The following is a 21825-nucleotide window of genomic DNA, read 5'->3' on the forward strand; positions in this document are numbered from 1 at the left end:
AGTTTACTGAAGCCTCTGTGAGACTTCTGTACTAATCTGCAATTCTGAAAGTTGCTGTCACTCCATTCCCAAGATACTGCTGTTAGTCAACACAAAGCATGATGATGGCTTCTTTGTAGACAGTTATCAGGATACTGATGCCAGTGTCACCGTGTAAAGGACAATACCTGGACTGCAAGTCTGAGAAGTTCAGAGAAGCACATCTGCTATTGAAGTAGCAGTCTAGTTGGAGAACAAAATCAGAAGATACCCGTTCCTCATTATTTTCCCCCCACAGTAGGCTTTAGCACAGCAATCTGAAGGTTGATCCATCCATATATAGATCAGTAGATCTGTCTTCCACTGAAGTTGTTTATATAACCTGTTCTCAAAAATCCTCAGTGATAGGGACTCCAAGGTCTCCTCAGGAAGTTTGTTCCAGGACAACCATTACATGGACCTATCTGCTTTCTGAGAGGGTCTTCCCAAATGCCCCACTTAGATCTTCTTTGCTGTAATTTTACAGCACTGCATCTTGCCCTATCTAGTCTGCATAAAGCTCTGCAGCAGCCTTTTATGTTTTTTAATTCATTATCATGACTCAACCCCTTCCTAGAATGAGCAATCTGAGTTCTTTCAGTTATTGTGGGGGTCAGTGTTCTCAGTTTCTCTTTTCTCTTTTACTTTCTGTATAGTCGTTGTAAATCACTGAGTTATCTTCTGGTTTTCAGGTAGACTCTGGAAAGGATGTGAAGGCAACTTTTAGAAACTGTAAGAAATTATGGTAAGGAAGTTCTTGAGATGTAGTTTTGTACGTCATTACATTACTTTTCCATCTGCAGTAAGCATACTGTGATTATTCTAGGTTATCACTGATGTTATCTAGAATAGAACTGACCTTTTCATTCCTGTTGGAAGTCTGTGGTATTTTCCTTTGAAATCAGCATATACTGAAGTCTTTGTGGTATCCTGTGCATATCATATGGGATGAAAAAACCTGCACTGGCATGTGACTGTGATGACTTGTGTATTTAACATGCTAAATTCATGGCATGAGCTATAAGCACTAGTAACAGGGTACATCTATGGGCAAGCTTATTTAAGCTTCTTCGGACAGGTTTGATTATAGTTTGCCTGTGCTCTGCAAGATGTACATCCTTAAATACAAACCAGAGGGGTGCTTTTTAAGCCCAAGTAACAAATCTGTGGCATCTAGAATATATCTCCCTAATCTGTTTCTGGACCAAATACCAGAGTGTAGGAGTTACTGGGATTACAAAACACTGTTCCTTTATATCCTTTAGGTTCTGACTTGCAGAAAGCAATTGAGTTCTGATAAAACTGTAAGTGCTGGAAGGTGATTTTTTGAGAATGCTTACAAGGATGAGTTGAAGAATAATGTGTGCAGTGAAAGATTGCATCTTTCATGTTTATAAAGTGACATTTTGGACATGGTTTGGGACACAGACTGTTAGTTCCTTACATATTACAACTAAGTAAATACAATAACACTTTAACAGCTTTCATTGTGCGTGCATGGAAGAGGGCAAAAATGAAGAATACAACCTTTATTTGGAAAATAACAGTTTTCCAAAGGATCTAGAAACTCCAGTGACTGTTTAGATACAACTTGCTAAGCAACTGCTTCCTCTCACAAGCCACCAGCAGGCATGCACCTTGGGTAGCTGAAAAAGTCATTACATAGAAGAGATCCCACCAAAGGATTCCAGCTGTGGCTTTAGCTCCAGCAATGAGCCACTTGGAGACCCTGGCTGGATTCTTCCTTCTCTGACTGCTCAGGTTACCTGAAGAGATCTGTGGTTACATCTTTCCTCAGCAAGAGTTTCATTGTTTTTCAGCTTGATCCCTTTACAGCAACTTACTTTTTTTACACATTACTCACCGAGCATGCTGTCAGGGAGAAGCAAGAAAGGGCTGCTGTGCAAGGGCAGGTGAGTAAGCAAGGGCAGTGTCCTTCCCAGCAGAGGCTTGCAGTCTCCAGTAGCTGAAGAAGAGAGCAGAGCACGTCTGGTGGTTGTTACCCAAGTCCCAAACAGTAAGGTAGGTCAGAGAGCAAGATGTAGGCAGTAAGGCACTAGGCTGCACACAGGTCAGACCAGGAGTTGGAGCAACACCTGGAGCTTAAATGCAGTTTCTGGGCCAGTGGGACAACAGTGCATAGGTGGAGGCCCCAGATGGTGTTGATGAGGGCAGTTAGGACCTGTTTGCGCTCTCAGGGCCCTGACACATTCCAGCAGGTAGAAAAAACTTGAGCAGATCGGATTTGCTATTGGAAATTGAAGTTACATGTTTAGCAATGTGCAGGGCTAAAAGAATGTGAGTGCAGCATTAGCTGAGAGAGTAGGAGCAGATCTGGACCAGGGTCCCAGAAAACCTTGTACAAGGGAGGTTTGTTATTTGGACCGTTCCAAGGACACGTGATTTTGGAATGCCTTGGAACAAGAAAACCAAGTTATTTTTATCGGTGGTTTTGTTGTTTGGTTTTTTTTCCTTGCCTCCAATTATCTAACACTGTCTTGGGTAGGCAGACTTAAGTTACTTTTTTCACTACCTGTATTTCTGCAGGAAGGTTTTTTTCTCTACATTTCTTTCTTCCACATAACCACGTTGTTGTAAGCATGTCTTCAACTTAACTCTGCAGTACTTTTATTTCAACACCGGTCTTTGAAAACGAGGACATTGACCGTTATTTAGCACAGCACACTAGTCTGGGTGTATTTTAGCTTCCAGTACAGTAAATATTTATTTGACAGTAAATAAAATTCCTAAATAAATGAATTCTTGCAATGAGGAGGATGGAGAATGATAGCGAATCCAATCTGAACTGAGACAAGAATGTCAATTAAAGTTATTTAAATGTTTCCATGTTGTGGGAAGACAGCTCCTTCATCTAATGGATTTTATTTCTCAAAATATCTTTGCATGCTCCTATCTCATTTAGAATTAATATAAAAATTCTTCTATATAAAAAAATACATGATTTCACCACTTACTGAAAGGTACAAATACATGTCCATGAAGTTCTGTGCTCAGGTTAGTAGACGAGAAGATGAAACTGGCTACTGATTTCTCCAAAACAAAAGGCAGAGATAATTTTTAAACTACTGCGTGAAGAAAAGTTACTTAAACTTATCTGAATCCAGAACAGACATTCTCAGGCTAACTTGTTTTCTGTTTCTATTAAAACATGTGCCTGGCAGCAGTACTGTCCTATGAATCATGGTTAAAAAATCCAATGGAAGGAAGTGATCTACTTGAAGCCCTTTCTGCCAGTAACACTGGCATTGGGCTATAAATGATAGAATGAAACTTTTTTTCTCTCTCTAATGAGATAAAGTGAATCTATAAATCTTGACTAGCAAACCTCTCTATCAATAAAGACTCTGGACTCTAGGAACATGGACTTTCTTATTGTCTTCCATTTCCTTTGTGAAAGTAGATGGAGATCTTAGCTCTCTGGGGATGTTCTGGTGGACCTAGAGGAATATTCTCCTTGTGGGTACGTTGTGCAGCTGCGAGCAGAAAATTCTGAACCCATGTTACACTGTTGTCTTCACAAATAGTCAAAATTTCCACTCTGGCAGCTGACAGACACAGGATTCAAAACTATTACTGAAGTAGAGGCTGGGTGAAGTTGGGTAAAGTTCATCTACGTTGAAAGATCGATCTTTCAGTCAGGGAGGTTTTGCTTTATTTTTTCAAGTTAATTAAATTAAAGGCAAATAATACAGCAAGTAATTGTGATGATGAGGTTGTCAGTGGTGAGGTTGGAAGGAGACACCTTCACATCAAACTGAAGTAGGAAGCATTTCATAACAATGGATTTATAGCCTACTCAAGGCTTCAGAAGAGCAAAAGATAGTTTAAATTAGCAGAAAATTCCCAGAGGGAACAGAAATTCTTCTGGAGCATTTTAAAACATTTGGGTTTGTGAATCAGTGCATGGGAGACTTGGCTGGGACTCCAGGCTGTGCAATCTGCTGTCCACAGTTTGCTTCCCATGGCACCTGGGCAGTATCCACTACTGCTTCCACCCCTAATGTTTGCACCCTGTGTGTCACAACTGGAAGAAAGGGGATTGTCAGAGGTGCCAGTGGGATGAAGGAGGCTTGGGAACTCATGGTGCCAGAAGAGGTAAAGGTCAGTCACGGTGATAGGCAACAGCTCATCCTCACATGAGGCATGAAGAATTTTCTCTCCCTTGAGAATAATTGAGATCTTCTTAGTGTTTGGTAGCCTTGTCATGTGCTCTCTGCAAATGCTTTGCCTAGAGGACATATCAGTGAGAAACTCATGGGAATTTAATTTTGTATGTTTTATTACAGGAAGCTACACAGCTAAATTCAGTCTCCTTTTGCCCAGAGAGTGATGAAATGTTCTGCCATGCCAAACAGGCTAATTTTCTGCTTTTCTATGAGGAGAGTCATGTGATGAGGTAATGAATGCTAACCTGCTTCTGTGATTTATATTACTGTCTTACCTGTTCCCAGAATCCAGATTTCAGAACTGCTAGTGTTGCATTTATGTTTTAGATTTTTTTTAATCCAAAATAACAGATATTACATTGGGCAGAGCACTGGCAAGAGAGTAGAAACGACCGACTAGGGATCCTATTTCATGGAGAAGAAAATAAGCTTTATGTTTGAGTGACATGGGATGAACATGGGATTAACTGATTTTTATGTATACTGTTGCAGACAAAATTTTCCATTAGATCCAGAACTGTTCTGGGGACACTTCAGTCTGGTTGAGCTGAATAAAATGCTAAAAATCATAAAGTTGCTCCTGAACTCACCTCTAGAATGCTCTAGTCTCTGCAGTAGTTATTCCTTTAATAACTCCTATTACTCCTGAGAGCCCTGTTGTCTGTGCTGCTTTCAAAGGACAACAATAGATGCTCAATTCCGCGCTGTTAAAACCCAGATTTTTTGTGTGTTTCATGCTAGGAAATTTTCAAGGACATTTCCTCAAGAAAACCTCACACAGCATATCTTCCCTTTCTTCTGCTCTTCCTTTTGGCTTCATTTTGTATATTGAGACATGATTTAGACTATTGAAGTGAATGAAGAGACTTGCTGATTTCACTGGCCCTTCATTTAGGGTCTGAGAGCCCAAGTTAGATGCCAGTCGTTTCATATACATATAAATATATGTGTATATAATATCTATCAAAAGCTTAGGTAGAACAGTAGTGCTTATGAGCCATTCAGATTAATAACCGTGGAGGTGGAAATCACCTATTTATCTATACAGCAAGAGGAGGAAACGTTAGCCATGTTCTCCTGAAGGTGCTTATTTTTGGTGGGGAAAGATGAGTTTTGGAGTATTAGGGTGGTCTTTCTGACATGATTCACTTATTTGCCTTCCTGGACAGTCTGATAGGAGTCTTGATGTGGCTTAATTTTATAATTGTGAGAACCTGAGGGCAGACTTTAATGATCCTGGGTAGCCTCACCTGGGGTCTCCATTCCATTCTCCAATGAAATATTAATCATGAGATGAAAAGCGAAGCAAGAACCTAGCTTGGGCTATGATAATTAATGTAGCGGTTGGAGCCACAAGGCAAAGTGGATTGGTGTTCACTGGCTTAGAGAAGATGCACACAAGTTTTTCTTTTCAAACAGGAGTTTGCTTCTGATGCTAAGTGACTGTCACAACAAATTGTGTGGATACAACTGAGTGCAGAGAATGGGTAGGATGAGAAGCCACTGAAAGGAAAGGAAGACAAATAGGATGACTTAGCTGTTTGTGTTGCTGACGGTTTGTATCATCAAACCATGTCCTGAGAGTCCTTAATTCCAGCATGGCTTCGGTGGTTACAGTGGAACATAGCCTATAGATGTGATTTTTCTGTTGAGGTTTTAAGGTTGTTCAAAGTGGGTGCAGACCTGTGCAATGAGATTAAATTCACTGAACAAGCACAAAGGGAATGTTAAGATTGCTTCCCCTCAGTGCCAAAGCTTCTTCAATTTAACTGCAATGCTGACCCAATTTTTAAATGTAAGCATTAACTAAAAGCAAATTACTTGAATATTTCTTTAATTTGTTTTTGATAGGATTATAGTACAAGACCACATAGGGTTAGATAGTTCTTGAAACTCATCTGGAATTGTATAGTAGCGCTATCATCTGTGACAGCTGAATGTTCCGCTATAAATACGTTTTTATTTCAGATCTCTGGCTAGTGGTGGGCATCCTGTATATGTAACTGTTGTCTGTGGAGCTGCCAGGGTGAGAACTCACAGGAGCTGAAATCAAGCTTTAGGTAACGGTGTTTGTGTTGCAATAACATCACGTTGTCGGTTGCACTAAATGTAGTACTAATAATGTAGTGTGAAACAAACCCTTCCTTTCTATGTCAACATTTCAGTTAATCTTTAAAGCAACATTAGGCAGCTGCTGTGAACGAAGTTTTGATTTTTTTCATGTTATCTTTCTGATAGAAAACCTGGAAATGTTTTTTGACTGAAAATACCTAATGACTGGCACTTTGGTTTTAGGCCATTTTTTAAACTACTTTTTCAGTGATCCTCAAAATACAGATTCTACTGAAATCCATAATGCCTGCCAGGGTCTAATGTCTGAAACTTGGGGTTTGTGTTTTTAAGTCATCTAGTTGGGAAAATACCGGTCTATAATTAATTGTCTTTATGCACTTACTAACGATATAAAGCAAAGCATCTCTTGTAGTTAAGAAGTAAAAGGTGGAGCTAATATGAAGATGCTATAATGTAAAACACATTGTTCTTTGTATTTTTGCCTTAGTATCTGTAGTAAAATGGTTAGTTATCTTTGAAGTGGTTGGAGTAGCATATGTGTGTGTGTGTATATGTTTGGGAATCGGAACAGTATGCCTTGCTACTGTGAATAGGCAATATTGATATCACCTAAAAATGAACACTTCTTATGTTGAACTGGTATGTTATGAAGTGTCTGTAAGCTCAGTCTTGCAGTAGAGAAAAGTAGATATGGTAAATAAAATGGAAAATTCTTTTTTACTAGAACATTATTGTCTTCTTTGTATAGCTTTTAAATTGTAAATTTAATTGTTAATGTCTTCTTGAGATGTGAGTAGTTAAGGGTTTTCTCATTTTAAAGTACATCTTATTAAACATATGAAAGTCTAAGCTTAGGTGATGTTCCAGCTGTGCAACGCCTGCTAGTATTTACTAGCTGTGTAATAATTTGTGTTGTACCTTCTCCTCTGCCTTCTGCAGGAGCAGCTGTGTTGGTTCGATGCAGCCAGATTAGAGGCACTGTGTGCTATTTTAAGGAATTTAGTGTTTTCTTGCCTCCTTTTATTGAAAAGAAAATACTTAATCTTAAAATATACATTTGCTCTTCTTGGAGTCTCCTGAGGCAGACTTTTTCCTAGCTTTTCCTGGCTTACATTTATGCTGTATGGACTGGAGTTGAGTGTATTATTCACCTTGTAGTTACGGAGCCAGAACACACGTTGTTACTTTCTTGAGAACTGGTGGTGTGGTGTCAGCACAGGGTTTGTTCTGTCTGCTCTAACTGGCAGCTATATTATCTCAAAAGCAAAGTCTCCTGTATAGCGCCTTTCATCCAGAAAGTACCTCATACCAATCTAGAAACCTGTTTTCACACCATCTATTGTTTTTTAGTGCTTTTGGCTGCAGTGGGATGTTTTCTGATTGAGTGGGCTTAAGTAAACTATCTTCACAATATTTTTTTTATCTATAATGCAAATAATACTAGACTGAGAGCCAGCAGCTTGTTGATTTTGATAATTCCTTGGGCTGTAATGATAAAATCTGAATTTCACCATGGTACTATATCTGAATTTCTGTTGTAACTGGACTTAAAATGTCTTCAGTGGGTTTTTTGGTTGCTAATGTCATTCAGTAGCTCAGACTGACCTTCCACAAGATGGCACTTGGAGTATCCTGCTGGAAGCTGTTTAGTACTAACATACAGAAAACCATACTGCATTTTATATCTCAATTTGTGATGTGCTGCCTTTGATTCTTCAATGTCTTAGGACTGGAATCACCACGAACGCCTGTACCCCCAGGTACAGACCCTCGGAATGCAATCACATTGTATAATCTCATTCAGACCATCCCGCTCAGCTTTTATGCTTGTTAGGCTGTTTTCCTTGAAAATCTCCATCTAAATATGACTTGGTCAGTCCTGTTGTGAATCTGTATGAGATGAAAGCTTTAGGAGGTATGGCTGCAGGCCACTTAATACAGACATGTGGCCAGAAGTCTTCTGAGTGTGTCAGCTGGAGCTCACAAGGACTGTGCTGGGTTTAAAGACATGACAATGAAATACCACAGGAAGAAAGGCAATACTTTTATGGAGAGTAATACATCTTATTGATTCAATACAAATGTAACTGAATATAACTTTTAAAGCCCTCAAGAAACCATGAATATGTAATGCTGGAATTTATTCAGTTTCTATTGTGGTGTTAATGTACCAAGCGCTGGGATTTTCAGATTACTCATCCAGAGGCATGAAAAGGATACTTGCATCTTTGGAAAAGACCTCTAATTATGTGGTAAAAAATTCAGATGTTCATCATTATAGGTCTGTAGAAATGATGTGTTTAAACTGTTTGTGTTAGCTTTTGAAGCTGTTAAAGGGATTGTGATCTCATTTTTCTCAATGCTGTACGAGCATGCTTTGAAAAATACTCCCTGCCCATGCAATGTCGCTATAGTCAGAGGACAGGAAGTTCAGAGAGCTCAAGTGACTTATCAAATGTCACTCAGGTCTGGAGATACCATTAATAGCTGTGTTGTTTTTGTCTGTCAGGTAACGCTTTTGTTAACTAACAATGCAAACTCTTCCTTTCACATAGATGTCTTCTGTTATTCCTCTGCATCTTTGCCACTTGCCATAGAAAGAGATCAGGAAATAACTTGTTATGCTAGAGTGATTGTGTCAAGACACATGACTTATAAATCTATCTACCCATTGTTTTTAAAATCATGTTCTGAATGTAAATTAACACTTCTACTATTTAGGCATAGCTGAAAGGTGCTTTGAAGCACAGGACAGGCAGAAGTAAAGCCCTTTCTGCTACTGTAAGGTGACTGTGGTACTGTCTCATCTTCCAACAATTTGAGTGTTGGACAGTGAATAGAGGCCATCCAGGGAGCTCTAGCAAGCTGTGTAACCGAGTTAATCCTTGACAGGGATGAAAACCTTTTCATCCCTCTCAGAGGACTCATTACTTACTGTTGGTATCATTGAGGATGCACAGGTCAATAAGAGATCATGTCCCTGGGCAGACCAGGTGCCAACGCTTTCTACTCTGATCTAGTCCACCGCCTTAGGAAGCTGGATGCCTTTGCAAAGTAACAGGCTTCTGGTTTCTCTGAGTGTGAGGCTTTATCTTTCACAGCATCTCAGACTTGTTCAGGTTAGATACTTGTAATTCAACAAAACATTGGAACCCTCTCCATTTTTGAATTCTCCAATCTGAGCCTCTGATTGTAGAGTAAAATTCAACTTGGAAGTGAGGGGAATGTGACTGCAAAACTGCAGGTACCATTGCCTTGAGTTCAGTACTGCTTGCCCCTGAGCTTCATGTGTGAGTTGCCTTTTTTTTTTTCTTTCAGCTGAGTTTTAAGAAATAGCTGGTTGTTAATCACTGATGATGATGAGATTTCTGTTTGCACGTTCCTTGTTTGATTAGTGTCTATGTGAGATGCAGGTAAAATCCAGCTTACAGTATAAGGGAATAAAACCCTGGAGCTGGAAGGTTAAAAATGTACCTATCAGTCTCAAACTGGCACTTCAGGAGTTGCCTGCCCAGCTTTTGTGAGGGGCTAAAAATGTGCAGATGTTAGATAGGAGGAACTAGAGCCCATCTGTGCTGCTCTCAGCAGCAGTTAGGGAATTGAAAGAGCAGCTGAAGATGTTTCGAAAGCAAGAAAGGGATCTCTGAACTCCTGTTTTCACATAAGTTGAAGCAGCATGTGGTGGACTACAACAGATTGTGTTCAGATCAACTCCGAATTTTTTGCACAGACTGCTGCTGTGAGCCTGGGGAATAAAAGCCTTGCAGATATAGCTTAAAGAAGCTGCTACCATAAATAAAACTGCAAACAGGTCAAGGTCTATTTGTTTTTATTTATTAACTTTATTTTTTGCATAAACATTTAATACTCTTGCATCATGTAGCACTGTGTATTTACTGTGTGAGTAGTCACGCACCTTCTCTCAGTTCTCTTCTGAGAGGAGTTTGAATAAATGTCTTTGGTAGAGGTTGTTCTAGAGACGGGTTTGGAGCACATCCCTAAGGAATGGAGAGGAACTGGCCACCCACAGAGTCATACGCTGTACTTTTAAAACTGGTTAGTGCTACTGTGTTTTACCTATGTACATGGACTGGAAACCATGTGTCTGGGCTTTCCTTTGAAGGATGTAGTGAGACTGGCCCAGCTCAAAGCTCTAGAAAAGACTTAGGCTAATTTTTAATATTAATTTGTTGCTCTCCATGCTTAGAAATGCAAGTGTTGTCTAGGAAAACACAAAGCCCTACTAGAAAAGGAGCAATCTGATGCTAGTTTGATTAATCTTTCTTTAACTAGATTTCTTCCTAAGACTTAGAGATTACTGCCTTGGTGTGTGGGAAAACATCGTACCTTTTCCTATATTACAAAAACATCATAATATATCAATTATAGAGGAAGGCTAATCCAAATGCCCTTGAAACTAATTGGAATGTTTATCTTAGCTTCAACAGGCCTTTCTATTTAATGTGGTGTGATTTGGCTCAGACCCCTCTTAAAAACAAAACCCACAAGATATTCCAAAAGTGTTTTCAAGAATGTTGACAGACACCTTCCCCGCAACAGCCTCACTCCTGTTAGTGTTTCAGATGAGGAGACTGAAGTGGGTAATTAACATGTATGAGCTGCATTTACAAGCTGAAAACATGTTCATTGTTTTATCACTTAAAGATTCACTGCCTTGCTCAACACTAAACTGAGTAAAACTGGGAGGAAAGTGATCCTAGTTTTTGTGAAAAATATAATTCTGAAACTAAGGAACTAACTGGCTAAGGTTGTATGCAATTCTGGCAACTATCTTATGGTATCTCTGCGAATAAATTCCCTTTCATCCATCACTGGCAGCCAGAAAGAGCTTTGTGATACCTGATATTAGGCTGTTATAATGAAACTGTATAAACTTGTTTTAATGCATCGCTCGGACACTTTTTGTATGTCTTGTACTTCTTTCAAAAGAGCTTTATGTTTAGGAGTTTAAATAAACTGGCAAGGTTTTGTTTGAATCAGAGGGATCTGGGGTACCTCCTGGCCTCCCAACAGGTGATTCCTTCTATAGACAAGGCATCTCTGGAGATGTGGGCTAGTGTCATTCAAATGCAATACACTACAATCTGTATTTCCCAGATTTTAGAGTGATTCTGTGGTGAGCAATCTGCTATGGAATAAGATGTATTGTGTGACACCTCTCTCCGCTGGTGGAAGCCAGTTGCTGCTGAAACGAGCAAGTTTCCTCCAAGGAATTGTTGCACCTAGTCAGCTAGAGATGAGTTTATTTCCCTTAAGGCTCTCTTTCTCCCTCTGCCAGCTCGAACTAGTGAACCTGCCTTCCCACACCAGGCACATTCTTTTGATGCACCAAATACTCCTTCAGCAAGCTGCTGAAATATCTGCTCTGCTCTAGTGAATATGCCAGTATTATTCCCAAAGTGGTATTGGGCAACTGATTTCCAAAGACTTTGGCAGAATCTTTAGAGGGCTGGAGTTGATATTAGGCAGGAGAGCTTTGGCGTGGAGTTCTGCCTGACTCAATTGTTTCATTTCCCAACAGAGTCCCAAATGCAAGCTCTCTGCTTTGTGGCATGTTGCTTTTGACGAGCTTATACCTGTACCAGGGCATGAAGCCATCTTTTGCAAGTTTTAGAAAGGTATGTTGTTTCTTGGCTGAAGAAATAAGGAACAGAAAAAAATCATTTGGTGAGTTTCAGTCAGGAATTTTTGTAGGGAAAAACCCTTGGAGGCAGCATAGTTGCAGTATATGAGTCATCTGAAACACATAACATGAATTGGGTAGTAAAGTCACCATCCCCTTCTCAGAAAATTAAGTTAATTATTATTTCTAGAAGATTAGGAAGAGTAGGGGAGAGTGGATAGATGTTTAACAAGTTGACCTTCCAAAGTTCATAGAAGTAATTTCTCAGTACAGGCTAAAGATAAGATCAGAACCCGTGGGACAAACATGCCTCTAGAATAAATGCAGCATACAAATAGTTTTAATACAAAGTTCAACAAACTTGCTGTAATAGACTGCTTGTTTTAGTTATTCACATATATATGAGCAAATAAATGCTTGTATATTGGAAAATATACAAAGTTTCTGTAGAAACTGCAAATCTGTAGAAAATTCCAACGTCTTGGAGAGAGATGACACTGAAAAATAATGTAGCTATAAAGATGCAGGAATATCTAAGTCGTAGAGTGCTCATATAATAGCTTGTTACACAGGGATTGTTGGGGGTTTTCAGCAAGAATGACTGATGTGACATGCACTCTGTCCTGGTGATGCTGAAGGGTTTAGCAGCTGTGAGAGAAGAGATGCCCATTTACAGCAGCACATGCCTGAACGGTGCTTGGGCATGTTACAGGATGCTGCATGGCTGGGGAGACTGCACAGCCATCTCAGGCCAAAACAACATATCCGCAGCCTGTAAATTAATTCTTGGGGGATCATTTTCTCTAAGTAAAAATGAACTTGTATTGTAAATAACTATTACAAATCACTTGGTGTAATATATTAGAAAGTTATAGCACTTTTTAAGGAGATGCTCAGTATTTGTGATCAGGCACAGAAAGATGTGACACAGGTTGTTCTCCTGTAGCACAGAAAGAAACCTGGATAATTTTTGTGCTAGAGTAACCCTGTGGCTGAAGCACAGGCCAGGAGATCTGGGTTGAGTCCTTGCCTCTGTTATGGCAATCACTAAGCAGACACGTAATCTCTGTGAACTGGTTCTGTGTCCTTAAATGATTGAAAACATTTATTTGACAGCCAGTCACACCTATGTGATATTCATGTGACAGACTGATGACACCCAGATAAGATCAGAGCTTTTCCTTGTATTATGAAACTCTATTCTTGTATAAGAGTATTTCTGCTATTACATGTTCATTTGTGTGCCACTCAGTTATTTATTTGGACTTTTTTCTTTTCTACTACACTTGTGTATTTGTGATGAACTGTAAAATCTTTGAGTGCACCCTCAGGATACCATTTAGTAATGACACTTCGACTTTTAATGGTGTTCCAAGACTAACAGCAGTACTGTGACAGCAGGACAAGTTTGCTTAACCCTTTCCCAAATGACAAAAGAGGGAGAAAACCATCAAGACTTTATACTAAATGCATTCACTTTCAAAATATGAAAGCATTCCAGAGTTAAGTGGTACTGAAAATCCTGTAGCAAAGTTTTATGGGAAACTAAATTGAAAAAAGCGTATTTTCTAAAATTATGTTCTATTTTAATAGTTTATATTAATAACACAGGTGAAAAACTTCATAAAAATTGGAGGGATATATGGCAACCTCGCATAATTCTATAGATGCATGTAACTAAAATTATTTTGCTAAAGCTGTTTATGTCTCCTTCTATCTTAAGATCAGCGATTTCCATAACATTTGACCTGAAGTGAAAGCTTCGATTCAGCAAAGAATTTGAGGATACTAAGGACTGTAACAAATCTTTTGCTCAGCAAAAGTACTTGATCACATATCTACCCTTAACTGTAAGTACAACTGCTCTTTTGTAATCACATGTACGCTTAAACTCAAATTAAAATCCATAAAACATAAAAGGAAAGTAATTCAAGATAATTGTTTGACAGTGATAGTTGTTTTATTTTTTTTACCTTGCAAAGCTTGTATGAAGTACAATTTATTTCCCAGTACAGTTGTGCTCACAGGTAATGTTTTTATTCACAGGCTGAATTGAAGAGTTGAATAAAGTGTCAGGTGAACTCATACACTGATGGTAGCGGTTTTGGTAAGTGATACGGAAAATGAAAAGTCCTTTTAGAATGGAATGAAGTATGTTACTTTCTTTGTTTTTTCTTTTTAATCTTAAGTTTAAATTTTTAGATATTTTTAAGAAAATCATGTAAGTGAAGAAATAAAATGTGCTTTCTTGGTGTTAAAATTTCATAATATTTAGATTCAACTGAAATTATGACATGTTTTTCACTGAACTTATAAATTCTCTCAACGGTACTTTCAGTGGAAAACTTTTATCCAGAAACTTGGTTCTCAGCTCTGGAGTCTTGATCCGTTGCAGTGCATTTTGCACTCTCAGTCAGCATGCTGGAGCAATTCTGGGGCAGGAGCTGAATTCCTAAGTGCCACAAAACATGCCCATGGCAGGGTGTGCGACCTGATTTTTCGGAGGCACTGACTTTGCAATGCACTGAGTTTCAAATATCTAGGAGCTGTTGTTTCCATTACAGCTTACCATAGTGGGGACATCAAACAAATTGGGCAAATTGACAGCTGGTACATGGCTTATTGTTGCTGCTGAGACATTTATGAATGCCTGGCTGGTTTTCTTCATGGTCACTAATAGAAAAACTTTTAAAATAACTCAGTGGGCTCATGGGGGGAGAAAAGGGTAGGGAAAGTCTGCAGGGAGAGAAGATTGAAGATTGCAAGGTAGGCCACAGTGGATGATGGAGTAAGAAACAATAGATGGAGAGTGGTGTTACACAACAGTCACTTAGTTCTGTGCTGGGATTGTTGGCCTGAAGGGGAGAAGCAAAACTCAAAGGAAGGTCAACAGAGCAGGCTGCTTTTCTAGCAAGCCTGCGTACAAAAAGGAGCAGCGTGGGTAGCAGGCACACAGAAGATCTGGCTTTCCCGGGCTCGACAGCCTTGTCTGTGTTTCTGGTTGCAGTAAGTGTGGGGAGTACTTCATAAGTCCTGCATGTTACCTTAGTGCTACTTAATATCCATTGTGACTATTCCAGGTTAACTAAGGGCTCAGTACGTTCACTGGCTGTGCACATTCTTTGTCTCTTTCAAATATCCATGAATAACAGCCACTCCTGAGGCAAACCTATGAGTGACTTTGCATAAGCTCTTCACGTATGCTTTTTTCCAGGTATGAGAATAAGAGCAGATCAAGATCAGACCAGGGGATGGAGCGCAATATGACCTCTTTGTGCTTCGCCACTGTGTTTACCTAAGGCCACCTCCCTCCTGAGGTATATGGTGAGAACCTGCTTCCTCCTACACATGTGCCCTTCAGTTATTTTGTCGATGTTTCTCTGTGAACAAGAAGTATCCAGAAATTCTCCAAGGTTTTACACTTCGCTTTTTATCAGGCATGTGTGTGACTGCAGTGGTTTGAAGAACAAACTGTGCGATGCTTCTGTACTGTCTTATTACTTCACACTTTTGCACGATTCCTATGCATTGTCTCACACTCTGGCACAGGTCCAGGCAAGAAAGCTCAGTGAGAGTAGGGACTAGCTTGAACTTGAGTCTGAGGTCATGATAAATAGTCCTGTGGAACTGTCAGCTCAATGCTTACTGGTAGTGAAGCAATCTAAGTGTTAGGGAAGGATGGAGGCCAAACCAGAAGGCTGCAGCATAAACCTGTCATTCATCTGTACTTAGATTACTGGATGAGAGATCTGGAGAAGGTCTAGAGGAGGCAAACCAGGTTGATATAAGGTGCAAAACAGTTTCTGTATTGGCAACAAGACTGAGAGGAATATAGTACAAGTGTGTGTGTGGTGTGGAGAGGGATCAGTTGTGTAATTTCTCTTCAGTACAAGTACTCAAGGTGACATGTGAAATTACTAGGAATTAGACAAAAATAAATGGAAGGCGCTAGCAAGTGAACAAACTCTATCAGATTTCAGCCAGTTTCCTCAGCTGCAAATAGCTGCAGGTAGCAAAAGACACAAGACAAGCATCACATGCTTGTCCTGTTCTCCTCTGTGGGTGTCTGCTAACGCCTGCCCGCTGCTGAGGATGGGATGCCAGGCTGGCTGGACCCTTGGAGTCAGTCTGGCCTGTTTTATGTTTGTGCCCCTAACAGGCAGTGCAGATACTAGTTAGCTTGTGTGACAACGCAGGCATGTGTTCAGCCACAGCGAGCTGCAACAGCAGAGACAAGGTCACAAGCTCCCCACGACATCGCAGAATAGTTCTGATCTGCAGTTATTGCTGCTAGCCTTGAATGCTAACCTTCAGGGTGTCAGGAGTGCAAAAGAAGGCTTTAGATAACACCCGGGTGTTATCTGATCTCCCAGGGAATTGATATCAAAGATAGCCCATGGTGCTGGTCACCTTGGTACCACACCATTCTGCCCTGCTGAGCACATATCAATCTGGACTGATAAACAGAGCAAGTCAGGTACTTCATTGTCACAGCTTTTCTATGTGGCTTCAGCCTTGAGGGAAAGGATCACTTAATATTACATCCTCGGGATCTTTGATAGAAGTTTTGCTTGATGATTCAAACTTAGCTTTTTCACAATCAGGACAAATATTTACCAGGGAACCAGAAACACCTCCTCCTTTTCATCCCTGCTTGGGACAATTTCTCTGTGGAAAAAATAAAAAAAATTGGAGTATGCTGCAGCTGGTCTGACAGCTGTCAAAAATGTGAGCAGGTTATAAATAAGTTGTTTCTCTCTGTAGAATAATTATTGGCAAGAGCATAGGGCTAATCTAGAGTATCTCACCTCTAGTCTAGAAATAGCTGCTTAACAGACAAAAAATAAAGCACACTAAAAGAACTCAAACCCAAACTAAAGTCATTCAAGCAAAAATATACACCTAAAACAGGAATAGTACGCTTTTGGTAAAGTAGTTGGGGAGAAGCAAGGAAGATACCTTTAGTGAAATTTCTCCAAAAAAACCAACTTGAACAAGATCTTCAGGGGATTTGGGGTTTTAATCTGTTAGATGCTGAATATGTATATTGAAAGGTAACTCTTGGTACAGCAGCCTTGCACATTTATTTCATTGACCTATGCTCAGCTTTAAGCTTTGACATGTGCAAAAATGGATGATTGTCAGCTAATGTGGAATTACACAAATCACTAGGTATTTCTAAAACAAATTTCTAAAGCTAATTGGGGAATTAGTTACTGAAAGGCTTTATTCTTGTGCAGAAAGCCTGCCTCTTTCTTTCCTGTAAATTCGCTGTGCCAAATCTTAGCAGAGTTCATTGTGAATATTTCATATGTTCCTAAACCACAGAAATGACCCCAGAATACATGCACATATTTCAAAATATCACATTCTGTTTTACAGCAAGTGGCAACTCCTTTCATGTTCCAGCCTCCTTGAACTAGTCCAGAAACAGAGCTGTCAATTATAGGTGAGAAACCTTGACCTATGAAATAATTCTGTTATACTTTAATGTGTTACTGTTATATTGTGACTAGATGATAAGATTGTCTTTGAAAAAGATACTCGTTTATCCAGTTTTATGAGGAACAGTTCCAGGGGACTTCAAATTTTACTCCCAGAAGTCAGTGTTGCAGCACGTGGTGCCACTGTGGGGGGGAAATGGGGATCTAGAAGAACTTGTATTTGAATATATCACTTTAGCTGATCTTTCAATGTGCTTGAAAGCCCTGATAAGAGGAAGGGACTTGCATGCTTAAATCTGTTAGAATTTCCCAGACTCTTGAAGTTAGGGCAGAAAGAAAATGTTGCAAGTCAGGAACACCAGAATTGGTAACCTGGGTCTAAGCAGCATCTCCCTCTGATAGTCAGTAGCAGCTGCTTAAGAGGAAGATTAAAATAAACCCTGAGGCTAGGAAGTAGCATGATAACTTTAACACAGTCCTTTTGTAAAGCCCCATAGCTAAAAACCAACGTGCTTTGCTGCAGAAATGCTTATTTTTCTTTGAGGAACTCGATGGTGCTGGCTATATTCATTCTGGATGCCCTTAGCTGTACATGTTTCTAAGCCTTTCAGGAATGACACTAAATCCTTTATCCTGATTGATTCTTGTTCTTGATAAAATAAAGAAAACTTTAAAGTTAGGCTAAAGAACTGCAAAATGGCTTAAGCTGTGGCAAGGAAATTAATCCAAGAATCTCCAAAGGCTTTCTGCAGCGCTTTCTATGAGATTTTGTGTTACTGAGTTAAACAAGCTCATTGTTTTACATGCTCCTTTTCCAGTTTCAAATTACCCACTTGTATTAGAAAACTACTGTTTTGACTTGAGGGAAAACATGTACGGAAAAGATGCTCAGTGCTCATCATTAGGCTGTGCCTCTTCAAGGTTTCTTCTCTGTTGGTTATTCCAGTCAAGAAACCGGAGCATTAGCTTTTGTGGGGTATTTTCTATTTTGGGGCATATGTTTGCCAAGTTGCTTGGTCTGGCACGTCACAGTATGATGCAGCAGTTTATTTAATTAAGTTATCAGTTGCTAAATACCAGTATAGATTAAAAAAACATAACTCAACACTGACTGTAGGATTGTAGAGGCTAAAGGCTGTGGCTTCAGATGATCCTGCTATCCTGAACTCCTGTAAATATTTATGAATCTATTGACATTAAGATAAGAAGAGGAAAATTCCCTACCAGCTTCATGTGCAGTTTAATCTTTGACTAGGTCATAGCTGCTGTTTGTTTGAAATGAAAGTGCATGTGTTTACTTTTTCCCCAAACCACATCAACGTTGAGATCCTGATGGAGGTCTGAGTGCAGCGCATGTGAGCTGCGCTTTCCCCTGCTTGTTGTGCTTGGGGAACAAAAAAACTTGAAAGGCGCAGTCCTTCTGGGAAATAAGCATGGCTGTAGTCCCTGGAGCCTCAGGACGGTACCTCTTTGCATCCCGCTAGTTTCTGAAAGGAAGCCTATGCTCTGGGAAGTAGGAAGCACTCTGGGTTTGGCTGTCATCCCCATACGCTGCCATCTGAGGACAGAGCAGCGATCCTGGCCTGTTTTCTAAGGAGGGGCAGGGGAAATTCATGCACAGCCACCCAGCACTCTGCACTGCTTCTCTATGTGGACACTTCACGTGTGACCTCAGAGTGACTGTGTTTTTGCAAGATACCCACAGCCATCTCACAGTATAGTGGGCTACTTTGTGCTTGCTAGCAGCATCTTTTTCAGGGTGTGTTTATACAGACTAGCTGGATCTCTGCTAATGCTCTCCATTATTTTTCCCTTAGCCTGAATAGAGATGATGTGTGAGATCTCCCAATAAGGCATTTTCAGTATGCACTAGAGTGCCCACACAAGTCTTCACTGCAGAGTAGGCAAAAATATGACTTCATGAATGCAGACAGCAGGCCTTCATAGCCCTCCTGTGTCGTATGATTGATTCTCACCTCCCCATGTTTGTTTCTTAACAGATGTTTTCAAGGCACAGTGGTGGAAGTGGCTGATGCCTCTGGATGATGAAGGATGGTGAAAATCTTTGGTTTGGTCTCATTCATTTAGGAAGATAACCCTCTAGAACAGATAGAGAATGATTTCAAGTTAGTGAGTTGAGAGCAGGGAAAAGCAAAAGTCACTGTTTAGAATAGTTCCAGCGAAATGCAAGGTTTGATTTTTATTTTCCTCAAACAATTTTGCAGGTTTCTAGGACAAAACCATTTCAATCATTTATCTGACTGGGAGGTCAATGTTCCTTTGAATAACAAATGGGTGCGGTGAACCTTTACTTCTCTCCCCTTGGACCCAGCTGCCTAAACACTGCAAAAAGAAGGATAGATACGGCCTTGGCAGGGACACGGGAAAGTAGGACATGCACTCTGGGCCAAATCTTTCTTTAGAGGAAGCCATGTGAAAGCACAAACACATGTAGGAAGTCACATGCGTAACTGGGAGCAGAACTGGGTCTCACACTTGCAAAGTTGCCTAAGCAGCTTTTTCTGTCAAGCCTAGCAATTATCTGGGCTTCCCCATGGCTTTTTTACCTCTGTCATTTAGCAGAGCAAGTCACATACTTCAGATATCCAGCTGCTGTCTGAGGTGGCATGGCCACAGCTTGCCACTTCTGATTCGGTGCGTGCCAGGACATCTACAAGGAGCACCTTGCTGATGTGGGTCCGGGTTGGGTGTTGGTGATAAATGTGGCGTTCTTTTAGTTGAAGCAAAAAGAAACCAGGTAAAATGTTTCAGTATTGATGTCAAACCATTTATTATCACTAAATATGGGGGTTCCAGTTTTGGTGCATAAGCTAACATAGAGTTTTGTATGTGGAAGTTTTCCTGTGTGAAAAACATGGAGGTGCTTTAGGCAGCAACAGGGAAAAGCTGAATTTTAGGTACTGCACAGGGGTCACACAGAACCAAAATACTTGGTCAGGTTTCCTAACACTTGAGTTTGAGATTCTGCCTTAGATTAAATGATCTGCACTGGGGGTGTGTGGGGGTGTGTGGGGGTGGGGTGGGGGTGAAGCACTTAATGTTCTCTTAGGCAGAAATTTTATATTTGAAATATATTTATATTTCAAACACCAAAACATCAAAGCACTGCTATAGCCCATGGAAGATCATACTGGGAGTGTTCCTCTAATTATGAAAAACCAGCAGAACATGAAGTTCAAATGTGTGAAACAATGTAGTATGTCATGATATTTTGGCACAGAGGGATGGTACACCTTAAGTCTGGCTGGAGGGGAGGGTGGGTGCTGGAGAGTTCTGCCAGGAGCTGTCAGCCGCAGAGGTAACAGCAATGAATTCTGACACCAGAGGGGTGTTACTTCTTAAGCTCCCCCAGATCAGGAGACAGCAGAATCAGGGCTGACCGATGTCATAAGTAGGACATGGATGGGTAGAACTTAACGACCTGCAGTGAAAAATCAATTGGTAACAAGGAAATTTCTTGCAATAGGGGATGGTTCGGGTGCTAAATGTTCCCTCGGAACAGTGCTATGGCTCTGTCCATGTTTCCTGGCATATTCTTCAAATTTTACCTTGGTAAAACATAGCATCAGCTTGTTGGAGTTCTGAGAACTGTATCGTGGCTGACCTAAAGGGAAACAAACGGACCTTGGCAACAAGTGCCCCCAGGACTGCTGATCCTGTGAACTGCAGAGTGTGACTTGAAGGTGGAACGCATGACTGCCAGCGAAGTCTGCCCCTCTTTTCTGCAGGCAAAACCTTCTTGGGTGGGGACTGATGAGTGGTGTGGTGTTTTGAATTCCTCCCTGCACACTGATAGGGGATGATTTGCCTAGCTGCCATTATATTATGTGCAAGGCTCATATAAAAGCAAATGGAATGCCCTACCCCTGTGCCCTGTGTTTTTACAAGTACAAAGATAGAATTGATCCTTTACATTAAGGCAGTCCTTAATGTCATAGGTCCTATTAAAAAACAACAACAACAACAAAAAACAAAAAACAAACTTTTGAAAGAAAGAAGCTTTTCACAAGGTGCTGCATAAGTATTATTATGCTTTTGCTAGATCATTTAGTGATTCTTGCTAATGTAGCTTCATATCTGTTTTCTAGATAATGTTCATTAGAGGCTAAGCTTTACTTTTTTATTTTTAAAAGGAAAAAGTTTAAAGAACAGAGGAGAAACCCTTGCAAATAATTCATTTTACTGACAGTTTCCAGTTAAGTCTGACAAATCTGTTTGTACCCTGCGTGATAGAGATGTGGATTCCTCACATCTCAACTGGAGTATAGTGCAATACACCTCAATGAATAAGCCTGCAGGCTAGTAGTTTAGAAGAGTTTTTTTTTCTGTAAAAATCTGAAGTCCTCTGAAGACCCTTAAATCTGTGTGCCAATAAAATGTTTTTGTCAGTTGGTGCAAAGGAAGAAGTTAGTATTGTTAGTCAACTGCATACTCTGAC

The 21825-nt window shown here is 40.2% G+C and overlaps 3 long non-coding RNA genes across 3 annotated transcripts in view; all 3 read left to right on the top strand.

The window, feature by feature from the left end:
- The window catches only part of LOC119157979, a 58981-nt gene extending 52722 nt beyond the window's left edge, over positions 1–6259 (top strand). Inside the window, exons 5-6 of the long non-coding RNA XR_005107728.1 lie at positions 4326–4435; positions 6174–6259. This is a non-coding gene — a long non-coding RNA (uncharacterized LOC119157979). The remainder of the gene's footprint in view (positions 1–4325; positions 4436–6173) is intronic.
- A 3107-nt stretch (positions 6260–9366) lies between these two features.
- Positions 9367–14037, top strand: LOC119157980. Its single transcript, XR_005107729.1, has 4 exons — positions 9367–10334; positions 11821–11917; positions 13646–13772; positions 13969–14037. It is a non-coding gene; the product is annotated as an uncharacterized LOC119157980 (long non-coding RNA).
- A 212-nt stretch (positions 14038–14249) lies between these two features.
- On the top strand, positions 14250–20418 carry LOC119157724. The gene is made up of 3 exons (XR_005107635.1): positions 14250–15246; positions 17305–17371; positions 19367–20418. It is a non-coding gene; the product is annotated as an uncharacterized LOC119157724 (long non-coding RNA).
- The last annotated feature ends 1407 nt before the right edge of the window (positions 20419–21825 follow it).

This window comes from Falco rusticolus, chromosome 15 (genome assembly GCF_015220075.1).
Source record: "Falco rusticolus isolate bFalRus1 chromosome 15, bFalRus1.pri, whole genome shotgun sequence".
NCBI lineage: Eukaryota > Metazoa > Chordata > Aves > Falconiformes > Falconidae > Falco > Falco rusticolus.